Source organism: Rattus norvegicus, chromosome 14 (genome assembly GCF_021556685.1).
Source record: "Rattus norvegicus strain SHRSP/BbbUtx chromosome 14, alternate assembly SHRSP_T2T, whole genome shotgun sequence".
Lineage (NCBI taxonomy): Eukaryota > Metazoa > Chordata > Mammalia > Rodentia > Muridae > Rattus > Rattus norvegicus.
This window is the reverse complement of record NC_141547.1, coordinates 60,057,821-60,072,929: the sequence shown is the minus strand read 5'-3', so window position 1 is coordinate 60,072,929 and position 15,109 is coordinate 60,057,821.

The following is a 15,109-nucleotide window of genomic DNA, read 5'->3' as shown; positions in this document are numbered from 1 at the left end:
TGACTGCTTCTATTTCCTTAGGAGTTATGGGGTTGTTTAACTGGTTTATCTGTTCCTGATTTAACTTCGGTACCTGGTATCTGTCTAGGAAATTGTCCATTTCCTGAAGATTTTCAAATTTGTTGAATATAGGTTTTTATAGTAAGATCTGATGATTTTTTGAATTGCCTCTGAATCTGTTGTTATGTCTCCCTTTTCATTTCTGATTTTGTTAATTTGGACACACTCTCTGTGTCCTCTCGTTAGTCTGGCTAAGGGTTTATCTATCTTGTTGATTTTCTCAAAGAACCAACTTTTGGTTCTGTTGATTCTTTCTATGGTCCTTTTTGTTTCTACTTCGTTGATTTCAGCTCTGAGATTGATTATTTCCTGCCTTCTACTCCTCCTGGGCGTATTTGCTTCTTTTTGTTCTAGAGCTTTTAGGTGTGCTGTCAAGCTGGTGACATATGCTCTTTCCTGTTTCTTTCTGCAGGCACTCAGCGCTATGAGTTTTCCTCTTAGCACAGCTTTCATTGTGTCCCATAAGTTTGGGTATGTTGTACCTTCATTTTCATTAAATTCTAAAAAGTTTTTAATTTCTTTCTTTATTTCTTCCTTGACCAGGTTATCATTGAGTAGAGCATTGTTCAATTTCCAAGTATATGTGGGCATTCTTCCTTGATTGTTATTGAAGACCAGTTTTAGGCCGTGGTGGTCTGATAGCACGCATGGGATTATTTCTATCTTTCTGTACCTGTTGAGGCCCGTTTTTTGACCAATTATATGGTCAATTTTGGAGAAAGTACCATGAGGAGCTGAGATGAAGGTATATCCTTTTGCTTTAGGATAGAATGTTCTATAAATATCCGTTAAGTCCATTTGGCTCATGACTTCTCTTAGTCTGTCTACATCTCTGTTTAATTTCTGTTTCCAGGATCTGTCCATTGATGAGAGTGGGGTGTTGAAATCGCCCACTATTATTGTGTGAGTTGCAATGTGTGTTTTGAGCTTTAGTAAGGTTTCTTTTACATATGTAGGTGCCCTTGTATTTGGGGCATAGATATTTAGGATTGAGAGTTCATCTTGGTGGATTTTTCCTTTGATGAATATGAAGTGTCCTTCCTTATATTTTTTGATGACTTTTAGTTGAAAATTGATTTTATTTGATATTAGAATGGCTACTCCAGCTTGCTTCTTCTGACCATTTGCTTGGAAAATTGTTTTCCAGCCTTTCACTCTGAGGTAATGTCTGTCTTTGTCTCTGAGGTGTGTTTCCTGTAGGCAGCAGAATGCAGGGTCCTCGATGCGTATCCAGTTTGTTAATCTATGTCTTTTTATTGGGGAGTTGAGGCCATTGATGTTGAGAGATATTAAGGAATAGTGATTATTGCTTCCCGTTATATTCATATTTGGATGTGAGGTTATGTTTGTGTGCTTTCATTCTCTTTGTTTTGTTGCCAAGACGATTAGTTTCTTGCTTCTTCTAGGGTATAGCTTTCCTCCTTATGTTGGGCTTTACCATTTATTATAATTTGTAGTGCTGGATTTGTAGAAAGATATTGTGTAAATTTGGTTTTTATCATGGAATATCTTGGTTTCTCCATCTATGTTAATTGAGAGTTTTGCTGGATACAGTAACCTGGGCTGGCATTTGTGTTCTCTTAGGGTCTGTATGACATCAGTCCAGGATCTTCTGGCCTTCATAGTTTCTGGCGAGAAGTCTGGTGTGATTCTGATAGGTCTCCCTTTATATGTTACTTGACCTTTTTCCCTGACTGCTTTTAATATTCTTTCTTTATTTTGTGCGTTTGATTTTTGACTATTATGTGACGGGATGTGTTTCTTTTCTGGTCCAATCTATTTGGAGTTCTGTAGGCTTCTTGTATGCCTATGGGTATCTCTTTTTTTAGGTTAGGGAAGTTTTCTTCTATGATTTTGTTGAAGATATTTACTGGTCCTTTGAGCTGGGAGTCTTCACTCTCTTCTATACCTATTATCCTTAGGTTTGATCTTCTCATTGAGTCCTGGATTTCCTGTATGTTTTGGACCAGTAGCTTTTTCCGCTTTACATTATCTTTGACAGTTGAGTCAATGATTTCTATGGAATCTTCTGCTCCTGAGATTCTCTCTTCCATCTCTTGTATTCTGTTGGTGAAGCTTGTATCTACAGCTCCTTGTCTCTTCTTTTGGTTTTCTATATCCAGGGTTGTTTCCATGTGTTCTTTCTTGATTGCTTCTATTTCCATTTTTAATTCCTTCAACTGTTTGATTGTGTTTTCCTGGAATTCTTTCAGGGATTTTTGTGACTCCTCTCTATGGGCTTCTACTTGTTTATTTATGATTTCCTGATATTCTTTCAGGGATTTTTGTGTCTCCTCTCTATGGGCTTCTTTTTGTTTATTTATGTTTTCCTGGAATTCTTTCAGGCATTTTTGCGATTCCTCTCTGTAGACTTCTACTTGTTTATTAATGTTTTCCTGTGTTTCTCTAAGGGAGTTCTTCACGTCTTTCTTGAAGTCCTCCAGCATCATGATCAAATATGATTTTGAAACTAGATCTTGCTTTTCTGGTGTGTTTGGACATTCCATGTTTGTTTTGGTGGGAGAATTGGGCTCCGATGATGCCACGTAGTCTTGGTTTCTGTTGCTTGGGTTCCTGTGCTTGCCTCTCGCCATCAGATTATCTCTAGTGTTACTTTGTTCTGCTATTTCTGACAGTGGCTAGACTGTCCCTATAAGCCTGTGTGTCAGGAGTGCTGTAGACCTCTTTTACTGTTTTCTTTCAGCCAGTTATGGGGACAGAGTGTTCTGCTTTCGTGCGTGTAGTTTTTCCTCTGTACAGGTCTTCAGCTGTTCCTGTGGGCCTGTGTCTTTAGTTCACCAGGCAGGTCACTTGCAGCATACAAGTTGGTCTTACCTGTGGTCCCGAGGCTCAAGTTCGCTCGCGGGGTGCTGCCCACGGGCTCTTTGCGGAGGCAGCAACCAGGAAGACCTGTGCCGCCCCTTCTGGGAGCTTCAGTGCACCAGGGTTCCAGATGGCCTTTGGTGTTTTCCTCTGGTGTCCGAGATGTATGTACAGAGAGCAGTCTCTTCTGGTTTCCCAGGCTTGTCTGCCTCTCTGAAGGTTTAGCTCTCCCTCCCACGGGATTTGGGTGCAGAGAACTGTTTATCCGGTCTGTTTCCTTCAGGTTCCGGCGGTGTCTCAGGCAGGGGTCCTGCCGCTCCTGGGCCCTCCCCCACGGGAGCCCAGAGGCCTTATACAGTTTCCTCTTGGGCCAGGGATGTGGGCAGGGGTGGGCAGTGTTGGTGGTCTCTTCTGCTCTGCAGCCTCAGGAGTGCCCACCTGACCAGGCGGTGAGGTCTCTTTCCCACGGGGTCTGGGAGCAGAGAGCTGCTGCGGGCCGGGATCCGCGGGTGTGGGACTTCCGGTAAACACAGGACTTGCCCGGTCCTAGAGGAATTCTGCCTCTGTGTGTCCCGATTTCACCAGGCAGCTTTCTTGCAGCAGACAATTTGGTCTTACCTGTGGTCCTGAGGCTCAAGTTTGCTCGCGGGGTGCTGCCCACGGGCTCTCTGTGGCGGCAGCAACCAGGAAGACCTGTGCCGCCCCTTCCGGGAGCTTTAGTGCACCAGAGTTCCAGATGGTCTTTGGTGTTTTCCTCTGGCGTCTGAGATGTATGTACAGAGAGCAGTCTCTTCTGTTTTCCCAGGCTTGTCTGCCTCTCTGAAGGTTTAGCTCTCCCTCCCACGGGATTTGGGTGCAGAGAACTGTTTATCCGGTCTGTTTCCTTCAGGTTCCGGCGGTGTCTCTATACAAGCAAATCTTAAATATGCCATACATCATTACTTTATATTGATGATTTACTGTCATTTCCATTATATATCAAATATTTCGATAAAATAAAATATTAGTTTTTCATACTCTAAGAGCATCTAATATTTTATCTGATATTTGAAAGTTAATATAAAATTGAGAAAATATCATCAAAGTCCTCAAGGTATACTAAATCATTGCAAACTCTTTGAAAATATTAAAGGTTAGATATTCATAATGGTGTTATTCTGTTTAATTTACATATGATAAGATGACTAGTTTTTGAAATGCTCTTCTAGGATTCCTTATTTCTTTTTAGAAAAAATGGAGATAACACTATTGTTGCAAATGCAATGCTGAAAAACATTCATATTCATATAATAAAAATATGTGATTAAAATTCTAATCAGTGCTCTGAATGGGATCAAGAAATGGTAAAAAGTTTGATTAGAATTTTAATTTTTTTCATCTGACCCTAAGAAAATAGCAAGGAAATGTTGTTAACGTAGGAGGCCCTCCCATCAGCCTACTACAAAATATAAACAAGTGGTTAGCATATTCCATGCCTGAAGTGAAACCACATTGAGCTTTGTCTCTTTGTATTTTTTAATATGCCAAGGGTTAAATGTTAAATAAACTTCCCATGGATGTTCATTTATATCTCCACGAAGATCTAAGTCATCTGGAAAATCAGAAGCTGAACAACCAATAGAGCAATACAGATGACTGACAATGTAGTTAAGTGGGGAATAAGTGTCAATCATTTGAAGAATCACACTATCATATGTGCACTGTTCTTCCTTTCCTACTCAAAGGGCCCCTTTATAGTCAGGCAAGGAATGGAAGACAGTTTCCTGCTAAGTACACAGAGATGGAGAAGGAACAGAGGTAAAATGTTCTGCCCTGTTTCTAAAGAGGTCATTCTTTGAAGCAGTAACTTTAGAAATTCACTTCAATTGAGAGGAAATGAGTTTTTGTTGCTTGACTATCCCATTATGGGAAATACCTTTAGCTTGTCAATAGGAAAGGCCGGTTTGGAGTTCAGTCAATGCATAAAGGACATTGTTAAGTCCATGGTGATCCTCACTTTTGAATAGAGCTCCTGCCACACCTTCCTTTTCCCATGTAATTTCCAAGTTTTCTTTTAGAGCTGTATTGTTTGAAAACCGTTCCTGTCAGTAATGGTGTGAGGATTGTCATCTAAAGCTTGACTGAAACCATTTCAAAGTGCTGAAGTTACCAGTAATGCCACCTCAGGCACTAAAGGGATGCCAGCAGAATTGAAATGTTCTCTTGTTAATAGAAAAAAAATAAACTCTACAACTTCAGGGAGAGTGAACAACAAAGGCTTTTACAAAGCCAAGAGCAGCAGGAAGCCATCCCGTACATAAGAGTTGAAATCATCTTGTCTTGGTCAGATTTGGGGTAAATTTCTATCATGGGTAGATGTAGGTCTTTATGCTCCAGGTTACATCACTCTCAAGGGAAATAAAAATGACTCTCCTGAAACCAGGTTACTGTTAAGAGAAAACATACCTAAATGGCCTGGGGTGCAGAGAGAACACACTTCCTAATATGCCAGTAGAGAATCAGAATTTGACATTGAATTTCACAGATTCATAGCTATGGTTTTTAATCAATTTGACTAATTCCATATATACATTTCTTGCCTATCACCCTAACTTGAAACTACTTAGTCAAGATCATTATTTTAGAATGGAATGTATAATCCTTGACTATGATTTGGTTTATTGTCTTTTCAACAGCAATAATAATCCTTATTCCTTGTCATAATAATATCTATCTAGACTGTTCTATATATCAATTAAGAGTCATAAACAAATGAAACTCAAGACGGATGATCAAAATGTGAATGCTTCACTCCTTCTTTAAAAGGGGAACAAGAATACCCTTGGCAGGGAAGAGAGAGGCAAAGATTAAAACAGAGACTGAAGGAACACCCATTCAGAGCCTGCCCCACATGTGGCCCATACATATACAGCCACCCAATTAGACAAGATGGATGAAGCAAAGAAGTGCAGACCGACAGGAGCCGGATGTAGATCGCTCCTGAGAGACACAGCCAGAATACAGCAAATACAGAGGCGAATGCCAGCAGCAAACCACTGAACTGAGAATAGGACCCCCGTTGAAGGAATCAGAGAAAGAACTGGAAGAGTTTGAAGGGGCTCGAGACCCCATATGTACAACAATGCCAAGCAACCAGAGCTTCCAGGGACTAAGCCACTACCTAAAGACTATACATGGACTGACCCTGGACTCTGACCTCATAGGTAGCAATGAATATCCTAGTAAGAGCACCAGTGGAAGGGGAAGCCCTGGGTCCTGCTAAGACTGAACCCCCATTGAACTAGACTGGTGGGGGGAGGGCGGCAATGGGGGGAGGGTTGGGAGGGGAACACCCATAAGGAAGGGGCGGGGGGAGGGGGATTTTTGCCCGGATACCGGGAAAGGGAATAACACTCGAAATGTATATAAGAAATACTCAAGTTAATAAAAAAAAAAAAAGCCTTACAGAAAAGGACACCATCAATCAAGTAAAGAATGGGAAAAAAAAAGAGTCATGAAATGCTGACAGTTTCATATAAATAAATAATTCATATCATTCTCATAATTAATTTTGACCTCACAATTACAGCAGTACTACCAAAGGATCTAGATTACAAAATTAAAACAAACACACAAACAAACAACCCCAGTATTCTGCAGAGAGCAGATCTCTGGTTAGAGTGGTATAGAAACTCCATTGGTTGAATGCATATTAATTGGTGCTACTAAGGAAAGGCAAAAATAAATGTTGGTTAAAGGGATGCTGATATCTTTCAACTGAAACTTTAGATTTTGTATAGTAAGTATATCATTATCATCTAACTAGGAAATAGTTTCCTTTTTCTTTGTTAGGTATATTAGTTCTCAAAGATGTGAACATTCCAAAAACGGTATCCCTTTCTGAGCAATCTCTTCTATGCATTCATTCAATCTAATTTTACACTAAGTCAGTTTTAAGCCATACTGTGAAGAAGGTCCCTTTCTCCATACACACTGAACTGTGCATGGACTTCAACCATCATCATATTAAAGTGAGTACTTTACTTCGATGTACCAACTCTCTGATTTTCTGAAAGGACCAAGTAAGCAAAAAATTTTTACCTCCTTTATGGGGATTTGGAGGAAGTAATTGCTGAGATTCACAATAGCTGTGCTTCAGATTTTGAGTGCATGCATAGATCTTTCAGAATGCAGAACTCCCGCAGAGTGTCATGCGTGCTTTGGGCTTGCATCAAAAAGAATTTCCAAATTGTATATTGACATGAGGAAGGGGAGTGTTGGTTATCAGTGATATTGAGGTATTAATTATTCAGCTTTACTGCTGTGTGTTATGAATAATGCATTTGACATTTTATGGCAGAACAGTAGTTTCTATCAGCCAGCGGTGCTCTCTAAACATACACTGGAACATAGGGTATTAGAAAAACAACTAATTGGTCTTGAACTTTAGTGTGGGAACCTCATTTCTATCAAGACTCAAAAGACAGGTTACTGCTTTCGCATACGTCAGGTGTTCATCTAGTCGCTATTATTACGTTGAATAAAGTTATAAACAAGAAAGAGGATTTCCTCTACTGGGAAAGATCACTTAAAAATTCTTTGAACTATGAATGCCACAAATTAATGGAGACTAAATTTGGTCAGCAATATAGCGTGCCCTTTTCACAAATAGCCCGTAAGGAGGTCGTGAAATCAGTATCAATTATATAACCATTCGAAATTGATGTCAATTTTTAGGCGAGAAAATCTAATGGGCTACTAGTAATACGTAGACATGCACATTAAAATCAGAGAAAGGAAAAGGACAAAGGAAAACAGTTTAATTATATTGAAAAAACATATCTTTTGAGAAAATAAAACATTGAAAGTTAGGGCAGTGTATGCTTGTTGAGTATCAGAATACAAAGAATATAGCAGTTTTCAGTCACTGATGGTGTCACTGTGGGCACAAAAATCCACATGGAGAGTACTACTAGTCTACTAGAATCTTTTCAATCACTCATGCATATTTCCTGTCCTAGTGATTCTTCTCTAGGATATGTATAATGCAGATTTCTCTACAAAGGTCCAGAAGACATATTTATTATTGCTGGTGTCTCAATCATGAAGAAGTAAAAAAGATTAACCCTTACTGACAAAGCAGATGGAAAAATGTAATGCATATACACTTAAAAGTAGTTAGATGTGGGGTTGGGGATTTAGCTCAGTGGTTGAGCTTGCCTAGCAGGCACAAGGCCCTGGGTTCGGTCCCCAGCTCCGAAAAAAAGAAAAAAAGAAAAAAAGAAAAAAAAGTAGTTAGATGCAAGAACAAACACATGCTAGAAGCAATAACTCAGTTTATAGGTCAGCATGAATAGCAACCATGACAAAAGTCGGGAAACACATTAAGATGAAGATGTGTTGTTCTGATTAAAAATAACCCTCCTGGATGTATAGAGAGTGGCACTATTAAGAGGTGCAGCCTTGCTGGAGGAAATATATTACATCTTTGAGGTTTCAGATGTTTAAGCTAGACCCAATGTCACCCATTCTTTTGCTTGACAATTCAGATGTAAAACACTCAGCTCCCTCTCCAGCAACACGTCTGCCTATATGCTGCAATTTCCAGGGATAATGGACTAACTCTATGAACTATAAACCAGCCCCTCCTAAAGGTTTTGCTGTATAAGAGTTGTGGTCATAGTGTCTCTGCACAGCAGTTGAAACCCCAAATAAACAATGTCATCTTCGAAAATTTAAGTATGTACACATAATACCTCTACTGGCATATATTTCATCTTCCAACATTTACACTTAAATCTACATCTAAAATTTATTTACTTCTGTTTATGAAGGAGAGCATTCTATAATTCTCTTGTAAATTATTTTCCTATTTTAAGATATTAAAAATCATGCCATTTCCAACTAGCTCATTAAAAGTTAGAGGAGAATTTTTACATGTTTTTTAAATATTTAATGCAAATTTTAACATAATAATTAAGTGTCCTTCTTTTAAATAGAGGGGAGAGCACAAACAGAGCCTCCCACTACCAGTTATTATATAGTGTAGCTTCCCACCTTGAGGGAAATCACAGGGGTCATCACATCACGAGTTAAATATGTAAGTTTCACCCTGGTGAAACCAGCTATTTGATTATCGCAAGGTAAGTTTCTTATTGAAAAATTTTTATACTAAACTGAATTATTTTTATCCTAATATTATTTTGAATTTATAGCCATAAGTTATTTATAGTATTGGTTTAAAATACTTTTACTATGTTTAATATATGGGTACATTATCTTGTCATTCTCAAAATAAATAATTTCTATCTCAAAGAGACAAATTCTTCATTTTTAGCATTGTTTTTATATATTCCAATCACAAGTTATAGCTTATTAAATTTAAAACTTCTTTTGAAAACAAAGTGAAACATATAATTTATATATATGAATATATACACATATGGAGACATTCTAGAATTATATAATTGATGAGGGCTTTTTAAGAAGTTCTGTATCAAGATTTCTAAAAGTTTTATATAAATAAAATATAAGCTTAAGTGTTAAATTAAATAACTCCCATTTGAATGGGCAGAGATGGAGGGCAAATGAGCAGATGAACAATCTATCGTCAAGGAAATGCACATTTGAACAGGCCTACACAACAGTTGGGATGTTTGTAACTTTTAAAATAAATCCATATCAGGTATCCACTAATGTGGAATATGGAATTTTATTCACAAATTCCAGAACATATTTTTGGACTTTTTGAGATGCCAGATGTAATTGTTCAATAGAATGTAATACTTTCTCATACAGAAAATATATCTCTACATAGAATTTCATATAAATCTCAATACTAATTTTAATTGGCGAGGATCAAAATCATTTATAATATTTATTAATAAACTCATAAAATGCATTTGCATATAGAATTCTCAACAATAAAATTGAATTACTAAAGCAACAAAAGTGGATTAATTTTCAACTCTTTATGATAAGGAAAAGAAGCCTGGAGTTAAAATGTTGCATAAAAGTCACATTAATTTTAAGTACAGGCTAATCTATTATAATAACTAAACTAAGCAGGAATTACTTTAGAGGGTATAGAGGAATTTTAATCCAGCAACATGGCTGCTTTGGTGACGCATCACATCCAAAGACCATTAAGTCTCTGTGATACCTCTGGAATGGCACATCTTCCATGTCTCTGAGTGGAATGCAGATATGACCTTGGCGCACACCTTTACTTTTGATGTAAAGTTAAGCTGCACACAATTTTTAGTAGTAGGAGAAAATGTAGAGAAATGTTAAGTCAGCAGTATGGCTGCTCTGGCAAAGGATCATATTTAAAGATCTTCTAGGTGTATATGATCTGGACAGAATGTATACAGTATAATTTGTCTAGAATACAGATACATCCTCAGTACACATTTTTAATCCCTAACAATGAAGATAAAGTTAGTCTGCAGAAGGAAGCAGCCATGTTTGAAAGTGACTTCAATTGTGGGGAAGAAAAACTGACCAGTCAAAGAAAGTTTTGACAGATTGAGTCAGAGATAGGATATGCCTAACTCTCAGGAGAACAAACAGGGAAGAGTAAGTAGTTAAACCTACCAGAGTTCAGAAAGAGCTAGAAAGAGTGAATTTACTCAACAGTAAGCTGAATCTTTCGAATAAAAGTTACTGATGCAGGAAGGCAAAGGTGGAATATATGAGGGCCAGAAATGGGAGATTGCGGAGAAAGGAGGATGATTTCGGGAGTGACAGTGGTATCACGCATGGTCTCAGTAGATTAGTATGTACACATATCTATTTCAAGTTCTCTCAAACTGTTCATTTAAATACACATAGATTGATGAGTGTCAATGATACTCCAATAAAACTGCAATCTTTCTGACGAAGAAAGCCTTAGTGAAGACATTGAAAAATTACCCTATTTTGTTATGAGCTCTTTGGCCAACTAAAGACAAGCTGTGGTTAATCTCAACCACAGCACTTAACAGAAGTTGACTGTCTGTGGTTCAACATGAACCTGGTGAGGTCCATTGTATGTGGGTGACCTTAGTGGCTGGTGTCTTTCAATAGTTTCCCATTTCACCATAGTCTACTAGGGAAGGGGAACATTTAATATAAAGTATGTTTGTGCAATTCATCTCTCATTGTGGAAATCTACCGAACCATAAACATAGACTGTATTTTACCAAAAAAAAAAAGGTAACAGAAGAAGAATCGTTGTCTACAACAAGGAATAAACCCTGTTTTAATTTAAGTAGAATAGATTTTAAAACTTTTCTAACTACAGTTTGACTCCTTTCTGGTGGGCTATGGGCAGCAGCAAAACAGAACTGTGGTGAGCTCTTACAATTGAGCATCCAACGTGGAGCTAGGTATCCATCAGAAACAACTGTCTATCTCTTACAGTTTCCTCCATTGGTTCTGCCCTCCTGTCTTTCCTGTGGAATCTGGTAAACTTCTATCTTGTCATCAGGAATTCTAAGACTTTTCTGGAAAACATAGAACAAGGTAACTCCCCAGCACACAACTCTCTCTCTCTCTCTCTCTCTCTCTCTCTCTCTCTCTCTCTCTCTCTCTCTGTGTGTGTGTGTGTGTGTGTGTTTATAGGTCATGTGGAATATTCTCCTTTATCACTTTCAATTCCATTTTCTTGAGGTAGTGTTTTTGTCAGAACCTGGAACTTGCATTGATTTTTCGTGAGGCTGTTGTTCAGAAAACTACAGTGATCCTTGTCTGGCTATGTCTGTAACCCTAGACTTCCCAGTGTATGCTTCAGTGCCAGGCTTTTTAAAATCACATGGAACCTTAACCCTCACTTAACAGTATTGGCGGGTAGGCCCTCTGGTGGATGTTATGAGGAATTCCCTGAGGTGCTTCCTCACCTCCTCCCTTACCTTTTCGCCCTTACCTCCTTCCTTTCTTCACAGTGATACAAAGAGGTTCTCATCAGGTACAGGCATCTTGTTGTTAAACATCTATGTTACAAAAGAATAGGACAAAAAATTTCCATTAATTATAAATTACCAGATCTGTGATATTTTGTTATAAAAGGACAAAACAGGTGGGGGTAGTGTTTGATCAGCAAAACTGAATCCGATGTTTTGCCTGACAGTTTAGCGCACAAAATAAATGTTACATAAAATAAGAGTAGGCAGCTACCATGCTGACTGCTCACAAGGTAGCCACTGGCGCTTGTATGAGAAATGTGATAATACTTCTGTTAACCAATTCTTTTGCATTTTTAAATTTTTGAGACATGAGCTACTCCTCTAATTTCAAGAAAGAAAATACCACACTTCATTTTGATATGCCTCAATTTAAAAGTAAAAGTAAAGCATTAGAGAATTATCCTTAGGAGAACTCCAGGCAGTAGACGAATATTGGGAGGAAGAGGCAACAAGAACACTGATAGGTCTCCCAACCTGCAGAAGTTAACCCTAAAATTTCACTAACCGCACTAACCCTGCTAAATAATATCAGTGGGTTGTATCTATAACCATAGATTTTTATTTATATACAATATCTTAGAAAGAATGAGGAGATGGGGAGTAGTAATAGGGAAAGAGAAAGAATGAAGCAAAACAGTACTCATACATTACATTCTCAAAAAGAATTCATATTTTCTATTCACCTAGCATAATTTCACACTTCATAATATAGTTGAGGTCTTGTACTGAGGTATAAAGACTTTCTAAAGGATTACACTTTACTCCTTCTTTTAACTTTCCCTGTGAATATGCAATCTGAACCATTATTGATACTTAACTAGGAGCTATATGTAAAAATTTCTCTGGAGATATACTATATAATGAATACGATACAGAGATCTAGGGAAACAGTGGTGTATTTCTTCCTCTTGCTATATGACCTCTAGTTCAGAATACTTTCTTTCTCTTCCTTATGTTTTTCCTTGATTAAGATACTCCATGTGATCCATGTAGCTATGACACCAGTGATCTCAGAATTGGTTTCATAGAGTTGGGTTTGTGGGTTTGCACAGAAAAAAGAAAGGAAGTGAGATCAAGGTGTTTAATCACCTGGCTGGCCATCCATGAGAGTTTGGTACATTTTATTAAAACAAAAATCTCCAAGTACCTCCTTTAATTATGTGAAATATACTTTTGGGTATTGGAGTCCTTCTGTCTACAATAAGGGATTCTTTACTACGCTTTTTGTTTTTCTATCTACTCATACCTTTGTCATTATTTTGTTGTAAATAAACCCCTTCAAATTATTCTAATTTGAGTTTGCCATCTGTTTCTTGTTTGTATACTGATTGATACAAAGTATACTGTAAGCTTACAGAAATTTACTTGCATATAAAAGCTTGTAGCAATAAATATGCATCCTTTTTTCCTTCAACACAATGAGCAGCATTCTCCGCAAACCTTGCCCATCTCAATGATAAAACGTCTCATATCATTTTCCATATTAATGTATTATGATTTGCAAAGTTTAGAGAGAATTTAGCCTGATTGTCTATAAGGAATATTGAAGAAGTATAAGGGACATATGATATGATATAGAAATATTTTGAATCATAAAATTTATCCTACATGAATATGCTTTTTGAGATTAATAAAATTATAATATTTCTCTGTTCTTTTTCCTCCCCCAAACACTCCAATGTACTCTTCCCACTTTGCTTCACACTCACGGCATCTTTTTTTTTCATAAATTCTTATTGAATGCATATATATAGTTACACACACACATTAGATATAACTTGTTCAGTTCATGGTTCATATGATATTATATTTATATATGTTGTATGACTGCGTGATTCCCTTGACCATCTTAAAACTATATTCATATTTTTAAGTCAAAGAAGAATAGAGTTTCTCTGTATAGAGACTATAACACGGCATAACTTTACATCTGTGTCTTCAGGCACCTTATTGTAACTATTCTAACACAGACGCACATTACAGTAGCAGGGCTGCACTAAAGATGTAACATTCATTTCAATAAAATCTATAAACAAAACTTAGACCTTATAAACTTATTCAACTGTTTTTTAAAGCTTAAGAAAAATTTAAAAAGAAATATACATATTGGTGTAAAAGGATTAAATCTTATCAGATTTCACAATATGCTTTGGTGTTTGGACACAGAAAATACAATACACTACTGCATGATATTTCTTTATTCTAAATTTGCAGTAATATCATAGACATATTAATTATTTAATAAATGTATGCACCACAAAATCCTTCTTTGAAGGTCACTGTAAACCTACTCACATTCAAGTATTATGGAAATTACTGACATTAAGATAGAGAGACCATCTTTCAATGCATAAATAGATTCAGAGTTGCCTCTAGAACCCTTTAAAATTAAGAGAAAAGGGAGTCTAAGATAAAACAAACAAAATGCTTGTGTCTTGGTTCAGTTTGATCAATTAGTGAATATAGTAAGGTTTCTTATAGGAGCAGTAGAACTCAGAAGAGGTTATACTGATTGAAAATCCCTTGTCAGTCAGGGATAAATACCCTACCAATGAATAAAAACATCAATCATTTATTTCATATATAACCTTTAAAGGAAAGTGTTATCATGGGAATTTCATGAACACTCATGGGCATTGTGACATTCTTGATTCTTTTAAAAGACAGTACTTTGGCTTTCTTCCCCAATTTCATTTTCTCCATGGTTTTACCAATTCTGAAGTCCACTCCTGTTTAATGGATGGATTGAAATAATTCAGATCAGTATCTTCATGTCAAGTTCACCTGACACTCTTAATATCTACATCTCATGTTTCCCAGTTATCATGTAACCTATAAACCTTTCTTAATGTTAAGGAATGCAATTTAATGAGGGGTATTATTTCTCCCATCACAGGTACTGGAAACTCACAGAATAATGGTGAGACATTGACCTTGATACTTTTTGCTAACCTAGGTTCTTCTAGATCTTCCTAATATGTATTCATGTATAGATCATATTTTCTAAACCTCAACTCTCTGCTAATCAATAGTAGCCATGTCATGAAGTCATTTTGAAAACAAAGTTCATGTGAAATACTTAGCATGATGAATTTTAATATCATCAATGATGAAAAGACAGGAAATCTATGCCAGTGTCTTGGCCTATTAGATTGGAAGACACTGAATATCAAGAAGGCTATTGATAAGGATTCTTCTAACTTCTCAATATGTAGAGTATTTGAAGAATAGCAGGAGAGAAGAAGGAAAAACAATACTGTAATGACTATATATGAAAATGAGTTGCAACACACACCGCCTTA